The sequence below is a fragment of the Papio anubis genome, chromosome 4 (assembly GCF_008728515.1).
Source record: "Papio anubis isolate 15944 chromosome 4, Panubis1.0, whole genome shotgun sequence".
Taxonomy (NCBI): domain Eukaryota; kingdom Metazoa; phylum Chordata; class Mammalia; order Primates; family Cercopithecidae; genus Papio; species Papio anubis.
Genome location: NC_044979.1, coordinates 106,983,674 through 106,999,576, shown reverse-complemented (window position 1 = coordinate 106,999,576; position 15,903 = coordinate 106,983,674). Strand labels below are relative to the sequence as shown.

The 15,903-nt window shown below is 41.4% G+C and overlaps 1 protein-coding gene and 1 non-coding gene across 12 annotated transcripts in view; both read left to right on the top strand.

Annotated features, from left to right (window-relative positions):
- Nucleotides 1–15,903, top strand: part of ELMO1 (engulfment and cell motility 1) — a 620,389-nt gene that overhangs the window by 260,878 nt on the left and 343,608 nt on the right. The gene's annotated exons all lie outside the window — the stretch shown is intronic.
- LOC116274807 lies at nucleotides 12,199–12,300 on the top strand. Its single transcript, XR_004183580.1, has one exon. It is a non-coding gene; the product is annotated as a small nucleolar RNA U13 (small nucleolar RNA).

Genomic DNA, 15,903 nt, shown 5'->3' with positions numbered 1-15,903 from the left:
GCCAAGCAAAAGCACCTTGCTACCTGGAGAATAAATTGACAATCTCAATTTTGATATGTTGCTGATTTCTTTTGTGTACCTTATTACGAATTTACAGCTAATCTTAGCAGTAGATCCAAGGAAGTGATTGTCTATCTTTCCACTGTTTTCTTTCATCCGTGTAGCCAGCCTTACCCAAGTCTTTGTTCCTCTTTCCCCATTCACATGTATTTGATAATTCAGCTTTTCCTAAAATATTTTGCCTTTTGTTTTTAAAGTTGAAAGAGCTATATGCAAGGCTGGGCACGGTGGCTCACGTCTGTAATTCCAGCACTTTAGGAGGCCGAAGCAGGTGGATCACAAGGTCAGGAGGTCGAGACCAGCCTGGCCAATGTAGTGAAACCCCATCTGTACTAAAAATACAAAAAATTAGCCGGTCATGGTGGTGGACGCCTATAATCCCAGATACTCAGGAGGCTGAGGCAGGAGAATCACTCGAACCCTTGAGGCGGAGGTTGCAGTGAGCCAAGATTGTGCCACTGCACTCCAGCCTGGGAGACAGGGGGAAAAAAAAAAAAAAAAGGCTGTCTGCAAACATTCAGATGAAATTTGGATTACTTTTAAGCCACGTGAACAAAATTCCTCTTGCCAGTCTGTTCCCTGTACGAAAAAAATATCTATTGCGTTTTTTTCTTAAGCTATCTATTTGGAAATAATTTGGGGTTGACTGAACCATTGGAACCATAGTACAGAGTGTTACCCTGTTCCCTTTACCTAGCTTCCAGCAATGCTAATATCATACACATTATGTCTTACACAAAGTACATTTATCAAAACCAAATATTAACAGTGTATGATCCTGTTAACCAAACAGCAGAGTGTTTCAGGATTTCACCAGGTTTTTCCCTGATGTCCTTTTTCTTACCTCAGATCCCAGATAGCATTTAGTTGTCATAGCTTCGTTCAACCTGCGACAGCTTCTCAGTCTTTCCTTGTTTTTAATGGCCTTGATATTTCCTAGGAAGTCTGGTCATGTGTTTTATAGACTATTCTTCAATTTGGGTTTGTCTGATATTTCTCATGGTTAGAATGGGGTTATAGGTTTTTGGAGAGAAGCTTACAGAGGCAAAGTGCCTTTGCCACATTGTATGAGGAGGTACATCTCTCCTGACTTTTACAATTTTTATTCTCTTGTATTGTGTAGTTTCAAATATCTTTCTGTGGTGCTAATACTGTTTTTTTTTTTTTTTAATTAAAAAAAAATTTTTGAGACAGTGTCTGGCTCTGTTGCCCAGGCTGGAGTGCAGTGGTGTGATCTCAGCTCACTGCAAGCTCTGCCTCCTGGGCTCAAGCGATCCTCCCACCTCAGCCTCCTGAGCAGCTGGGACTACAGGTGCCACCATGCCTGGCTAATTTTTTCTTTATTTTTTCTTTTTTTGAAGAGATGGAGTTTTGGATTTTTTGTTTGTTTTTTCATTTTTGTTTTGAGACAGAGAGTTTCACTCTTCTTGCCCAGGCTGAAGTGCAATGGCGTGATCTTGGGTCACTGCAACCTCCGCCTCCTGGGTTTAAGTGATTCTCCTGCCTCTGCCTCTCGAGTAGCTGAGATTACAGGCGTGCACCACCACGCCCGGCTAATTTTTTGTATTTTTAGTAGAGACAGGGTTTCACCATAGCCAGGCTGGTCTTGAACTCACCTCATGTGATCCGCCCACCTCGGCCTCGCAGAGTGCTGAGATCACAGGTGTGAGCCACCGCACCCAGCCAGAGATGGGGGGTTTTTCTATGTTTTTCCCAGGCTGTTCTCGAACTCCTAGGCTCAAGCAATTATCCTACCTCCCAACGTGCTGGGATTATAGATGTGAGCACCACACCTGGCCTGTACTGCTTTTTAAAGTGGAATGATGTGGATCGGTTACTTGTTTTTTCATGCAAAATCCTTAGAACCTGCTTAAGTTATCTGTATAGTATGGGATATCCCCATCAAAGAATATCAACTCAGAACATTGCTTTCTCTACTCTAAGTACTTTCTTCAACTCCACTTGAAAAGCATGGGTGTATCACTTTGTAAAATGTTATACACTGGAAGAAATAATGCAAGAGGAAAAGTGATTGAGTGAGTGTATTCGTCAAGGTTCTTCAGAGAAACAGAACCAGTAAGATATATACACACCCAGAGACACACACAGACACACACACACACAGAGGAAAGCCAGTGGAGAGCTGGAGATCAGAGAGCTGCTAGTATGGATTCCAGGCTGGTCTGAAGGCCTGAGAACCAGGAGGACCAAAGGCAGAAGATTGGTGTTCCAGCTCAGGCAGTCAGGTAGAGAGTGAATTCCATCTTCCTACACCTTATTTGAGCCCTCAGTGGACAGGATGGTGCCTTTCCACACTGGGGAACCATCTGCATGATTCAGTTCACCAATTCAAATGCTAATTGATACAGTTTGGCTGTGTCCTCACCCAAATCTCCTCGCGAATTGTAGCTCCCATAATCCCCATGTGTTATGGGAACAACCCAATGAAAGATAATTGAATCATGGGGGCAGTTTCCCCCATGCTGTTCTCGTGATAGTGAATAAGTCGTACGAGATCTGATGGTTTTGTAAGATGTTTCCCCTTTTGCTTGGTTCTCATTCTCTCCTTGCCTATTGCCATGTAAGATGTGCCTTTCACCTTCCTCCATGATTGTGAGGCCTCCCCAGCCATGTGGAACTGAGAGTCCATTAAACCTCTTTTTCTCTGTAAGTTACCCAGTCTCGGGTATGTCTTTATCAGCAGCATGAAAATGGACTAATATACTACTAATCTCTCACAGAGACAGTCACAGACACACCGAGATAATGCTTCACCAGCTATCTGGGTGTTCCTTGGCCCAGGCAAGCTGACATGTAAAATTAACCATCACAGGAAGTTTCCCAGTGCCTAACTGCCTCCTGAATCATGCATTGGCTGTCTTGAGTTTTGGGGAAGGGCATTTATTCGGTTTGATGGATCTGTGGATATTTTAGAAAGCTGATTTCAATCTATAATGTAAGCTTCCCCTTCAAATACAAAGAAAAATATAGATACAGATTTTATCCAATTTCCTTTCACTTATGATCTCTCTAGGTCCCAGTATATACCACATAGTAAACAGTAAGTCAAGGAAAAGAAGGGCCAGAGTAATCCACAAACCTTAATCAATCCATGACCACCCAGCAGCTGGAGCAATCATTCTCCAGCTTTCTCTCATTAGGTACACACTAAATTAGAAATCTTTAAGTAGTGTTCTCTTGAACACAGAGTGACAGGAATGAAATGTGACACATAACAGAGTAAAACAAATACAAATAGTTTTCAAAACAAAGTCAGTCTTTAGAAGGAAGGTCACTTCTGCTTATTTCCTAAGATTTAATTCAAATTCTCAAAATACATTTTAAATTATTGTGCTGTAACTTGAATATCCCTAATTACTATGCTTCCAATTGGGGAAAACAAACAAATTTAATTAGCTCTGAAGTTTGAGAACTATTGAAAGAAGCACTATTCCCATGCCACTTCTTTGTACTTTCTTGTGCTCATGATGTTTTTAATTGCATTTTTTGTTTTGTGTGTGAATGTGTTTGGCAACCATTGCCACAGAGTATTGTGTCTGGAATTGGTGGGTTCTTTGTCTCGGTGACTTAAGAATGAAGCCGCAGACCCTCATGGTGAGTGTTACAGTTCTTAAAGATGGTGTGTCTGGAGTTTCTTCCTTCTGGTGGGTTTGTGGTCTCGCTGACTTCAGGAGTGAAGCTGCAGACGTCTGCAGTGTTACAGCTCATAAAGGTGGCACAGACCCAAAGAGTGAGCAGCAGTGACCCCGAGTGGGTTGCGGCTACTGGCTCAGGTAGTCCGCTTTTATTCCCTAATCTGGCCCCACCCACATCCTGCTGATTAGTCCATTTTACAGATAGCTGATTGGTTTGTTTTGACAGGGTGCTGACTGGCGCATTTACAATCCTATAGCTAGACATAAAAGTTCTCCAAGTCCCCACCCGACTCAGGAGCCCAGTTGGCTTTGCCAAGTGGCTCACACGCTGGGGCCGCAGACAGAGGTGCCCACCAGTCCTGTACCCTGCGGCCGCACTCCTCAGCCCTTGGGCAGTGGACGGGACCAGGCACCACGGAGCAGGGGGCGTGCCTGTCTGGGAGGCTTGGGCCATGTGGGAGCCCATGTGGGGAGTGGGGGTGGGGTGGCTTGGGCATTGGGGGCTGCAGGTCCTGAGCCCTGCCCTGCAGGGAGGTGGCTGAGGCCCGACTAGAATTCGAGCACAGCGCCGCGGGCCAGCACTGCTGAGGGACCGGGCGCACCCTCCACAGCCGCTGGCCCAGGTGCTAAGCCTCTCAGGTCTGGGGCCAGTGGCGCTGGCCAGCCACTTGGAGTGCAGGCCCAGCGAGGCTGCGCCCACTGAGAACTCCCGCTGACCCTGGAGCACTGTGCAGCAGCCCCAGTTCTCCCCCACGCCTTTCCCTCCACACCTCTCTGCAAGCAGAGGCAGCCGACTCTGGCCTCAGCCAGCCCAGAGAGGGGCTCCTATAGTGCAGCGGCAGGCTGAAGGGCTCCTCAAGTGTGGCCAGAGTGGACCCCGAGGCTTGAGAAGGCGCTGAGAGTGAGGGCTGCTAGCACTTTGTCACCTGTCAGTATCATGAGTTTTATAAGCCACTATGTGCAGAAACTTTTCTTGATAGGGCAGAGAAAGTAAAATCTCAGATTTGCTTTATCTTGACAATCTTCTGCTAGAACATACTGTGTTTAGCGTTCTCACTCTGAGTATCTATTTGGAAAAGTGGTCTTCTTTAATTCCTTGAAGCTCTTAATTTCAGTTCCACTGGAAACTCTTCCTCCCACCTTTTATCTAGTTTGTAACATACAATGTCCATTTCTGCATGGGTCACTTTTCCCACTGGAAGATACATCTACAGACCTTCCTAAGCATTTTTAATGGCTACACCATATCCGTATTTTCTCATTGAGCTGTGTCTTCCATATTGGTCTATGCCAGTATTGTGTGACATTGATTGTATAGTCTTCTAAAAGCTGTAACTGTGTTTTCCTTTTCCCTTCTTTACTTGATCTTCTAACTTTCATTTACTGCAACCAATATCAGAATAAAAGTAATACAGAAATAAAAGAAAATCAGTTCCATGTTTCCATTACAGTGCATCTGTTATTTTTGTTTTCTGTTTCCTTCCAGTTTTTGGTCATTTTGTAAATGGTAAAATAATTGTAATAGGAGGGAAGAGAGCATTCTATGTTTTATTTGAAGCGTTATCTCACAAGCACTTTTTCATATTGTTATACCACAATTACTTTTATGGCTGTTCATTCCATTGAGTTGATGCATTGTACATATTTTGATATTTTTAATTACTGGACATTCAGTGTTCTAGTATTTTTGCAAGGAATATTGTGCATTTTTATTCTTACAGCTTTCTCTTTCTTTTTCAGTTATCTCACTGCAATAGATCAAAGTATTTGGAGACTTTCATAGTGGTTAGGCTATATGTTCCCTTTTTTTGTTTTATTTGTGACTATTTTTAGCACATTGTCATTTATAAGAAAGTGCTTTGTCAATGCATAGGGAGGAGGGGACAATAAGGAAGCTGTCCTTTTTGTGAAAGTATTGTTAGGATTCTGAGGAAGCTCTTCTAGGAAATAACTGAATAGTGAAAGTATAACAGTCGATGAGTCTTTGGGGAGCTTGGGAAATTGTTGGGATGTTAAAGGCCATTCTGAAATTAATTTGTCTAGCCCATTGTAGGCTTTACTGAAATTATCTCTAGTAAATGACAATATATTCTCAGTTATATCCAAAGACTATTGTAGAACCAGCCACGATCTCCTGTATATCATTCTAAACATCACTTGAAAGTTCTTTCTTACATCTAATCTGAATCCTATGCTACTGTGAAAATCATTTTCAAGTATTGCAGTTCAACTTGGAACTAAAAGTAACTATGTTCTTCTACACTGAGAACAGAGACACTGTCCATTCTAAAGTGATCATGAGTCATTTTTTGTTTTTGTTTTTGTTTTTGTTTTTTTTTCAGAGAGAATCTCACTCTGTCGCCCAGGCTGGAGTGCAGTGGTACAATCTCGGCTCACTGCAACCTCTGCCTCCTGGGTTCAAGTGATTCTGGTGCCTCGGCCTCCCGAGTAGCTGGGATAACAGGTGTGCACCATCACACCCAGCTAATTTTTGGTATGTTTAGTAGAGACGAGGTTTCACCATGTTTCCCAGGCTGGTCTTGAACTCCTGAGCTCAGGCAATCTGCCTGCCTTGGCCTCCCCAAGTGCTGGGATTACAGGTGTGAGCCACAGTGCCCGGCCTGTTGAGTTTTGTGTTGGGCATGGGGAAGAGTGAAAGCCAGGTGTCCCCAGAGGGTTAAGAAACCTGTTGGAAGGTGACCCACGGTATAACCCCATGGTGGGCCTCCTGTATCAACTGCTGTTTGGTTTCAGCTGTTCTAAAGGGAGGACTGACTCTGTGACCTGACAGTGCCTTCTGTGATGCGTTACTATTGTCATGCCATTCCAACTGGACATTGAAAATTTGCAGACAAATGTAAAGAGATTTGGTAGTGACTAATTTGCATTGCACAAGGTGTTGATAGTAGTGAACAGCTTGCTCTGAAGCCTGTATTCAAAATTTGGAAGGAACAAACACTATGGATATGCTCATCTCACCACTACCCAACCTATTTTTCTTTCACTCCTTCGCTTTGTCTCCTTATTATTCTGCTGATCTTTGTCTCAGCAGTGTTTTAAATGCTGTTTCTCTTTACTTTTCCCACCTTCCTTTTTTCCCTCCCACTCCTTTTTTCTATATCACCTTTCTCTCTGCTCCCTCCACTTCATCTTAGATTCCACTTCCCCTTTGATTTTTTACCATTCTTGACCCCTTTCCTCTTTTATTGGGAAAATAGGCTTTAAATTTGGAGTATGCTAAGAAAATGTCGCTTTATGCTAAAAAACTGCAGGATTCAGGGACTGTATTTGTGGTGTGGCTTATTGATAGAAGAGAGGCTATGGAAGCTAGTGCTTACAAGTGATTTAAGGGTGATAGCTCAGTGTCTCAGGTGGACATGATTATGTTGTGGGACAGCTGGGTTCCATTTTAGCCTGATATTGACCTCTCCTTGCCGTGTAATTAACAGTGTGCCAGCCACAGATCATAAAGTGAGTGCCGTTCAATGAATAACATCACGTACTGGTGCCTGGAGTTTGTTGTACCCATGGGACCTAGTGGGCACAGGGCATGCCTGAATATCTAGCCAGGAGTGACATTTAAGCTCAATTGCTGGATGCTGTATTACAAGAGCTCTGACATGCATCCTCAGATAGCCGTTCGATACAGATGGCTGATGAGTTCTGAAGCTTCACACTGACATGTCCAGGAGCCCAGGGGCAAACTGACCCTTTCCTCTTTAGGCACAGTGCCTGCGTCGACTGTTTAGAAATCATCAGAAAACGTTTGAATATATCAGGTGAATCTTAGGGGGCTCAATTTTTGGTGATTAAACTAGACTCCTAAATAGAGTTCTCTAAACCCCAAACACAATGAACAGAGATTCATAGTGAAGTAGGTTTGCCTCCCGGAATGAGAGTTGCAGTGAATCCAGTCCTTTTCTTGGCTTTGGTGTTGTGTAGTGATTAACAAAAATGTGAGATGACTGCTGGGCACCTTTATAGGAAAAAGGAAGGGGGAGGGTATTGAGCATAGAATGGATGCTCTCATTTGCTTGAGATGTGTAAAATAAGTTGGGTAGAATAGGGAGGGGCACAAGACTAAAGATTTAAACGCCCCAATCATGGTTTCATTTACTACGTTAAGGAATTTGATGAGGTAATTGGACAGAGTCAGGACAAAGAGAGAGCAAGGCTGAGTATCAATGATCTTCAGATAATCACTAAGGTATTATTCAGGACACAAGCCAGATGACGTTAGCTTCACCAGAAGATGGACTGATGTGGCCATGGATTCAGTTAGTAATTCTTGGAATTGCTGAGGCTTGGGGAAGCCACCACCATGTGGTTTATCTTTGTCTAACCTCACTAAAGCCGACTGAGCAGGCACTATCTGTTTTGGGCTTTCAGGTTTGGGGTGGTGGTTCTCAGTGGAGCCTGAAGGGGAAAGAGAGGCCTTTTAAAAATAAAATATTTCTTTTCTCTTCTCTACATAAGTTTTGAGCTTAACAGGCTTTGATCAAGAAGGATTTCACGTTGGGTTTGTGTTTTGAGTTATATCTGCTCAAGACGCTGCTGTAGGGCTGGAGGAGAAGGTCAGAGAGAGGGAAAACTTGGACTGTGCTGAAACCGCTTCAGGCTCACTTATTTAATTATTCACTCAGAAACAGCAGCGTGGACTAAGAGCTATCTGTGCTTTTGCAGTGTAGCTTCACTACTTAATTTGAAATAAATTCCCTTATAATAGGTCCAATGTATAATCCAAGGCAGATTTGAAATAACATTCAAAGAGTTTTTGGCCATCCACTGTTGTTTCCTTCCATCAGTGGGGATCTCTGTGACGTGGCTTGTGCTCCCTCAGTGGTCCTTTTTCTTGAAACCTCACAAGGTAACTTGGGACCAGAAGATGGTGTAGCATGAACAAGAAGAGGTGGCCTGCAGTCCTAGGTGCTGGTCCATGCTGGCCAGGACAGAGAATACTGGATATCACATAGTCTCTAAATGCAATTTCAAAGAGTGCATCTCGGCCGGGCGCGGTGGCTCAAGCCTGTAATCCCAGCACTTTGGGAGGCCGAGACGGGCGGATTACGAGGTCAGGAGATCGAGACCATCCTGGCTAACACGGTGAAACCCCGTCTCTACTAAAAAATACAAAAAACTAGCCGGGCGAGGTGGCGGGCGCCTGTAGTCCCAGCTACTCGGGAGGCTGAGGCAGGAGAATGGCGTAAGCCTGGGAGGCAGAGCTTGCAGTGAGCTGAGATCCGGCCACTGCACTCCAGCCTGGGCGACAGAGCGAGACTCCTTCTCAAAAAAAAAAAAAAAAAAAAAAAAAAAAAAAAAACAAAGAGTGCATCTCTAGAGTTAAATGAGTTTGCCTTAAATTCTGTATGGTTGCAGATGATGTAATCCTTTTATAAACATTTTATTAGGCAGGTTAAATTAAGATACAGGAAATGCCATTTCACATTGTGTTGAAGAGGAAAGTCAAGTCTTGTGAACGTTGTTTACTCTAACGGAAGGTTCTTACATATCCATCTCAACTTAATTTTCTCATTGTTTCAGCATCCGAGTTCCCTGCTGCCTTCTACTCTTTGCACAGTAGAAAGTCAATCTGTGAGCAGCTTGCTGAGATGAGTAAGAGCTGTCTGCTAGTGAAGGGAAATTTGGACTCAATGAAAATAGTCAATGGAAACCTCTGTTTGCTGTATCAAGCATGCAGTACTTATATGCGTACATGGAACAAATTTCTTTTTCAGCTTCAGTGTTGTAACGAAGATGGCAATTTTCCTTCTCAGTGCAACATATAAATGCTCTACTTGGTAACTGAGTAGTTGTCTTGAGTTCTATTTCTGGTATTGTTGGCAGTGTACTTGCCTAGGACAAGCCTTTTGACCACTAGCTATAGACTCTTAATATCCTAATCAAGGCTATTAGTACTTTCTGATAGCAGCTTAGCTCCTCCATTTACATCAAATCTTACCTTTTCTGCATTCAGCTGATGAAGTCTGTGAAAGAATAGGAATAATATAATAAGCTAGCTTTGGTGTTTTGGCCTTTTGGGTAAGAATGCAGGGAGGAAATGAAATGAGGGATGCCTTGAAATGTCTCACTTAGACTTTCTTATGTTCAGAGAAATACAGAGAGAACATTTCCTAGATACTGAGAGTAAATTTCTTTTCTTGAACCTATCTTAAGTGCCTCAGAAGAGGACTTCAGGTTGAGATGACTTTTTTTTTTTTTTTAATGTAAGCACGGACAATTCTCTTTCCACCCTCAACCCTTTACAGAATTTCAACAGTGAATTTCAACGAAGGGGAGGAACAGAAATGAAGCTGACAAGAGAAGCCATCTAAAATTAAAACTCTCCATATGGAATTGCTTTTTCTTTTCCCCTAGAGCGTGTACTCACTCTAAGTCATGGAAACTCAGCTCTGTCTTTGAAAATTTTCTTACAGTATACTCATTGGAGGCTCTAATAACGCCTAGCTTCTATTATTGTCCAGCTTGTATCTTCTAAATGTCAAAACTATGTTCCTCCAAATGACAAGTTTTTATTTTAAAAATATTTTTACTAACTTTACTTATATATTGAGTAGATAATAGTACAAAATTCAAAAACAAAAGACCCAACATGGTGAATATTGTTGATCTTAGTCTTTGGATTGGATCTGATTGTGTTTAGAAGTTGATGGGGGGATAAGTAGCTCTCTAAGCTAGATTCTTTATTGCTTCCCATCAGTCTAAAATGTATTAGAAAAGAAAGTAAAGCCTGGTTGCAAGAATAAACTAATGGATTTTTTTACTTAATGGCAAGTTTACCCAGAAATCAGATATTTAAATATTGCTGCTATATCTATATTTGTATGTCCATATGTTATTGCCCACGATGCCACTGATTGGTGGATACACAGTTTATGTACAACTGAGAAAAAGAAACCTAGCCAGTTAAACTATTTCCCAGCACCTCCCATTATTTAAATGATCTTTTAAGAAGGAATTGAGTGTATCTAATATATTTAAAAAATATATTTATTGAAAGAACTCCTCTGGACTTAATGATATATAGGTATTTATCATTGAACACTCTTATAAACATATAAAAAATATAAGAAAAATACATCAGGTAATTTTTACTCCTGACACTTCTACACAAGAAAATATAAGTCTTCTGAATCATTTTCAACTCAACTCTTCAGTGTCTAAACTTGCTACACAATTTGCCCTTTGTGCTATAAAGAATATTGGTGAAATAGTTTTAAAAGAATTTTTATTTTGGTTTATTTTGAATTAACACTTTCTTCAAAGTTTCTGGAAAAAAGAAATTTTTAAAATGAAAGTTCAGCCAGGCATGGTGGCTCATACCTGTAATCCCACCACTTTGGGAAGCCAAGGTGGGTAGAACACTTGAGGCCATGAGTTTGAGACTAGCCTATCCAACATGGTGAAACCCCATCTCTACTAAAAATACAAAAATTAGCCCAGCGAGGTGGCACATGGCTGTAATACCAGCTACTTGGGAGGCTGAGGCACAAGAATCACTTGAACCCAGGAGGCACAGACTGCAGTGAGCTGAGACAGCGCCACTGTACTCCTGCCTGGGTGACAGACTGAGACTCTGTCAAAAAAAAAAAAAAAAAAAGGAAGGAGAAAGAGAAAGAAAACAGGAAAGAAAGAAAAGAAAGAGAAAGGAAGGAAGGAAGAAAAGAAAGGAAGAAAGGGTAAGTTAGTTCACTGATGCTGAGTTCTTAAGCTGTTTACCACTGCAGTTTTGTCATGTTAACACAATTCTGACTGTTGCTGGGCTGGGAATGTAAAGGAACAGATCCCAGCACTTCCAACAACCATTTGGTGCCTAGGGTTAGTAACTGCTTTGGTATATCTCAGGGTTTTCATTACAGTTGCTGAGACCCATTCTGCTAATTCAATTCAATGCTGAATTTTTAAATATTCACACATGAAAGTTGCTTTGCAACTGCTGTCCATCTGACTGCAATTGAAAGATGCCATTCATTGTGAAATTGTATCCAAATTTAGAGTTGGTAATAGATGAAAAGAAATGTGCATCTGGGCTGGGCCAGGCACGGTGGCTCATGCCTGTAATCCCAGCACTTTAGGAGGCCAAGGTGAGTGGATCACCTGACGTGAGGAGTTCAAGACCAGCCTGGCCAACATGGTGAAAACCTGTCTTTACTAAAAATACAAAAAAATTAGCCGGGCGTGATGGCGTGCGCTTGTAATCCCAGCTACTCGGGAGGCTGAGGCAGGAGAATTGCTTGAACCCGGGAGGTAGAAGTTGTAGTGAGCCGAGATCGTGCCATTGCACTCCAGCCTGGGCGACAAGAGTGAGACTCTGTCTCAAAAAAAAAAGGAAAAAGATGTGCATTTTAGAGTTAATGAAAGATAATGATTAAATATAATTTCTAGAATTTTTAATGTTTCAGATGAGAATTGTGGACTTTTACTGAGCTCATAAACCAAAATGCTAAGTCAAAAGTAAAAGCTGTTCCTGTTGGTTCCTAAGCGTGATGATTGGGTTTTCACATTCATGTGTGACATGTGCCTCCCTCAAATCTTGTGATGATGTCATCACATGACCCATCTGACGTGGGAAGAAAAGTGAAAAAGTAAAAAAAAAAAAAGCAAAAACTTGAGATTTTGAAATGTCTTAATTTCTTAGCGTGATTCTCCCCTTCCTTAGAATGCTCACAAATATTAACAATACCTTTTTTTTCAAGACATCTAAAGTGACTCAATTTGAACATTTAAGTGGCAGGTTAAAAAAACTTTTTCCCCTAATAATTCAAATATTTGTTTTACTGTGAGAAATTCAGAAATCTGATTTAAGGATGACCTTCTTATTGAAGAGAGGAAAAGCAATGGAAAGATATCTGTATTAGTAACTGAAACTGGCTCAAATCATAGCTGTATTCTCCTTTCTTTGAAATGTGTAGAATTATAGCCAATGGGTTAAGAAAAACTATTTAAAACTTGGAAATAAGGCAAAAAAGTAGAGGAGCATATCCTTTCAATATCATATTGGAACATTTTTAAAATAAATAAACCTGACCAAGGATTATTTAATTATTCAGGAGAACTTCCTTATGTTTAACTTTTGTTTTTCACTCTTAATTGGAGTCTATAGACACTGGGAAGTTGTGTGTTACTGTATAGATTTTTGGCAATAGCTGTCTAGTGAAAGAAAGAACCCTATGTTTTATGCATTTTAGGACATTAACCAGCTTTGCAGGTAACCTAGCAATTTTCTACTAACATTTTCAAAGGCTAGAAACACATTCTCCATCAGTCCTCTTTAGATCAGCCTTATTATCTTGATGGTTTCTTCATTATTGAGTTGAGTAAATCTTGACATATATTTATTCTATTTTTATGAGTCCTGTTTTAAACTTTAAAAAAAAATTCATTTTGTTGAGATTTAAACCTCTCAAGTGAAATAGTTACTATTCATCATTATGTTATGTATTTATAGGTTGACAAGTGCTCTTGGTAGTAGTTCATAGTGACCTGCAGAGATGAAAATGCCTGTTTATGAGGTTTAAAGCTAGATTGCTGAACCTGTGCATGAGTTAAATTTCATTAAGGGACTCCCCTGTGATTAGCACATGATTCTCCTTGTGTGGATGGAAGTTTCAGGGGCCGAAGCTGGGCTTGTGCAAGGAATCTAGCCAGAACATTTCAGAAGAGCCTGCGGATGCAGGGGTGCCCCACGAGGCAGCTGTTCATCTTTGCTCCTCCAGCACCTGGTGTGGGGTTTTCTAAGCTCTCAACAATGTGTGTGGTGGTTTCTGGAGTTACTATTCTTGTCTTTCAGGGGATTTGAGGAGATTCTTCTGTTTTCAGAGGCTTCAGAAATGCATGGTTGGGTCTTCAGAATGATCTCTTCGGAATCAATTGAGTGTATCAGGCATTAAATTTACTTGGTTCCAGTTTACCCCCACCCTGCACTTTCTCTTACCTCCCTCCCTCTTGCATTAATCCCATTTTTCTCCCTGCTTTCCTTCCCTCCTCCCCTTTTATTCTGTTGACCTATCTATTTACAAACCCTCCCTCACTTGAGATGGTGTAGAAGATGACATCACACTTAACTGAGATATGTATTTATTTGATTACCTGAAGGCTTTCTATAATGTCTTAGTGGAAGCCTTTATGGTAAACACCAATCAATGAAACACACAGACATCAGGGAGTAGAAATTTCCTGTGTATTTGAATGTTGCACTGATCACCTTATCTAGTGTACTTAGCCATTTTCTTAAGGTAGTAATTAAAGTGTTTCAAACTTGAAGTGGTTTAGGGTCATGAATTTTGAATTGACAGAATACTCACAGTACAGTGCTGTATTTTCTTATGTAGTCAGTCAGCACTCAAAAGTCAGGTAAGATGTTGCCAAAAGTATAAATGAGTGGAAAACAAGAAAGGCTATTAAATTCTTTGTCAGAGAAATCTTCATAAATAGAACAAGTGACCATACGGGTAGGAGACTGAAAATGTCCATTCCTTAATTCACTGAGATAGAGAAGGTAGAATATCCCCACAATATTTTGGGGGACTTTTGCTTCTTTAATTAGTTGTCTGATTATGTTGATAAAACCCTGGGGATGGAGATATGTACAGTTCAACAGTCTCAGGAAGGAGGCCCCTTTAGTACAATGTTTACGGGATTCAAGATAAGTGTGGGCTCAGAATGGTGTCAGGAATCAGAATCCTGGAGCCAGTGAGAAAGCCAAACTTCACATGAATGACATCTGAAGTCTAGTAAGAGCTCAAGGTCAGTTGATGTCTTGAAGGGAACCAGGCACGGCGTAAGAACCAGGATTTCTTCAAGAGGGCCCTCGCCAGGGCCCACCTGGTTCTGGGTTCTGTTCAGAGCATTTTCTGGGCATCATGTCGTTTAACCCTCACACCAGGCCAGTGAGAGAGTAGTACCTCTGCAGTGTTATAGGGGAAGAAGTGGCTTTAGAGAGGTGAACTTTCTAAGAGTATCAACTGATACTGAAGATTGCGTTGGAACCCAGGTTGGTCTCTCTCCACCTCTGTGCTGCCAATCATGACGTTGTGCTGCCCCCATGTCTGCTCCTCTCACCTGTTGCAAGTAGCCAGCCTCTTACCTGATGAAGACCATCAGGCCCGAAGGACCAGGCTCTTTTGCTCCTGCAGAAAGCCAGTTTGGGGTGGGACATCTGGACAGGCAGAAGTCATGTGACTGGTGGACACAGGATTCCCAGGCACCTGTTCTCTCAAGGGTGGGCTCTTCTGGGGACATTTGGGGGCTACTCATGATTCCGTTGAACTGTCGTTTGACTTAATCCTTCCAACCTCCAACATACGGGGCCACTGAGAGAAGCAGTACCTATGGCAGCTTTAAACCGCCCTGCTCCTCTGCTGTTCTGACAGTGTGTGAAGCCAGCAAAAGCTTCTTCGCATCAGGTGCCAGTGGGGAAATAGGAGGAAAAAGGGGGAATAGGAAGGAAAATCATGCTATTTTGTAGACAGGGGAGGATTTCATAAAAATATGTTCAGAATGGTTTTACAAAGACTGTGCATATATGCTCCAGGTCTGTTCAGGAAAGATTCATTTGTGGAGGATTGAAATGTTCCATTAACATTTCTTATCTAAGAGAAGCAGAGGCATCTACTGAATTTCACAAAATGTAATATGAAAACTGATCTCCAAGGGTCACCTTTAATATTTTACTTCCTTCTTCATTGTTGAAAATATATTTCAGCTCTCTTTTACATACCAGCATACAGCAGAGGGAGAAGGTAGCATAATCACTGCAAAAGTATTATCAAATGCAAGCACGCATTTGCATTTTTGGCAAACAACCACTTTTGATTTTACATTGTATTATTCCATAATATTTAAAGCACAAAGTCCTGAAACTATCAAACCTACTTGAGTTTGTGATAGTCAGATACTAGTTTCATTGTGCTTTTAATTAATAAAATGTAGATTTTCTAAATTAAAATTTTCATTATGAAATATTTTGACCATAAGGGAAAAACAGAATTAAATGGTATTCATATATGTACCTACCACTCAGATTATACAGATACTAACTTTCTGCTGTATTTTCTTCAAACGTGACTTTATGTTATGACTATTAATAAAATGGCACATTACAGATATAGTTGTTGTACAGCCCCCTTCACATCCTCTCTTCCTCTTTCTCCTTTCATGAGGCTGATGT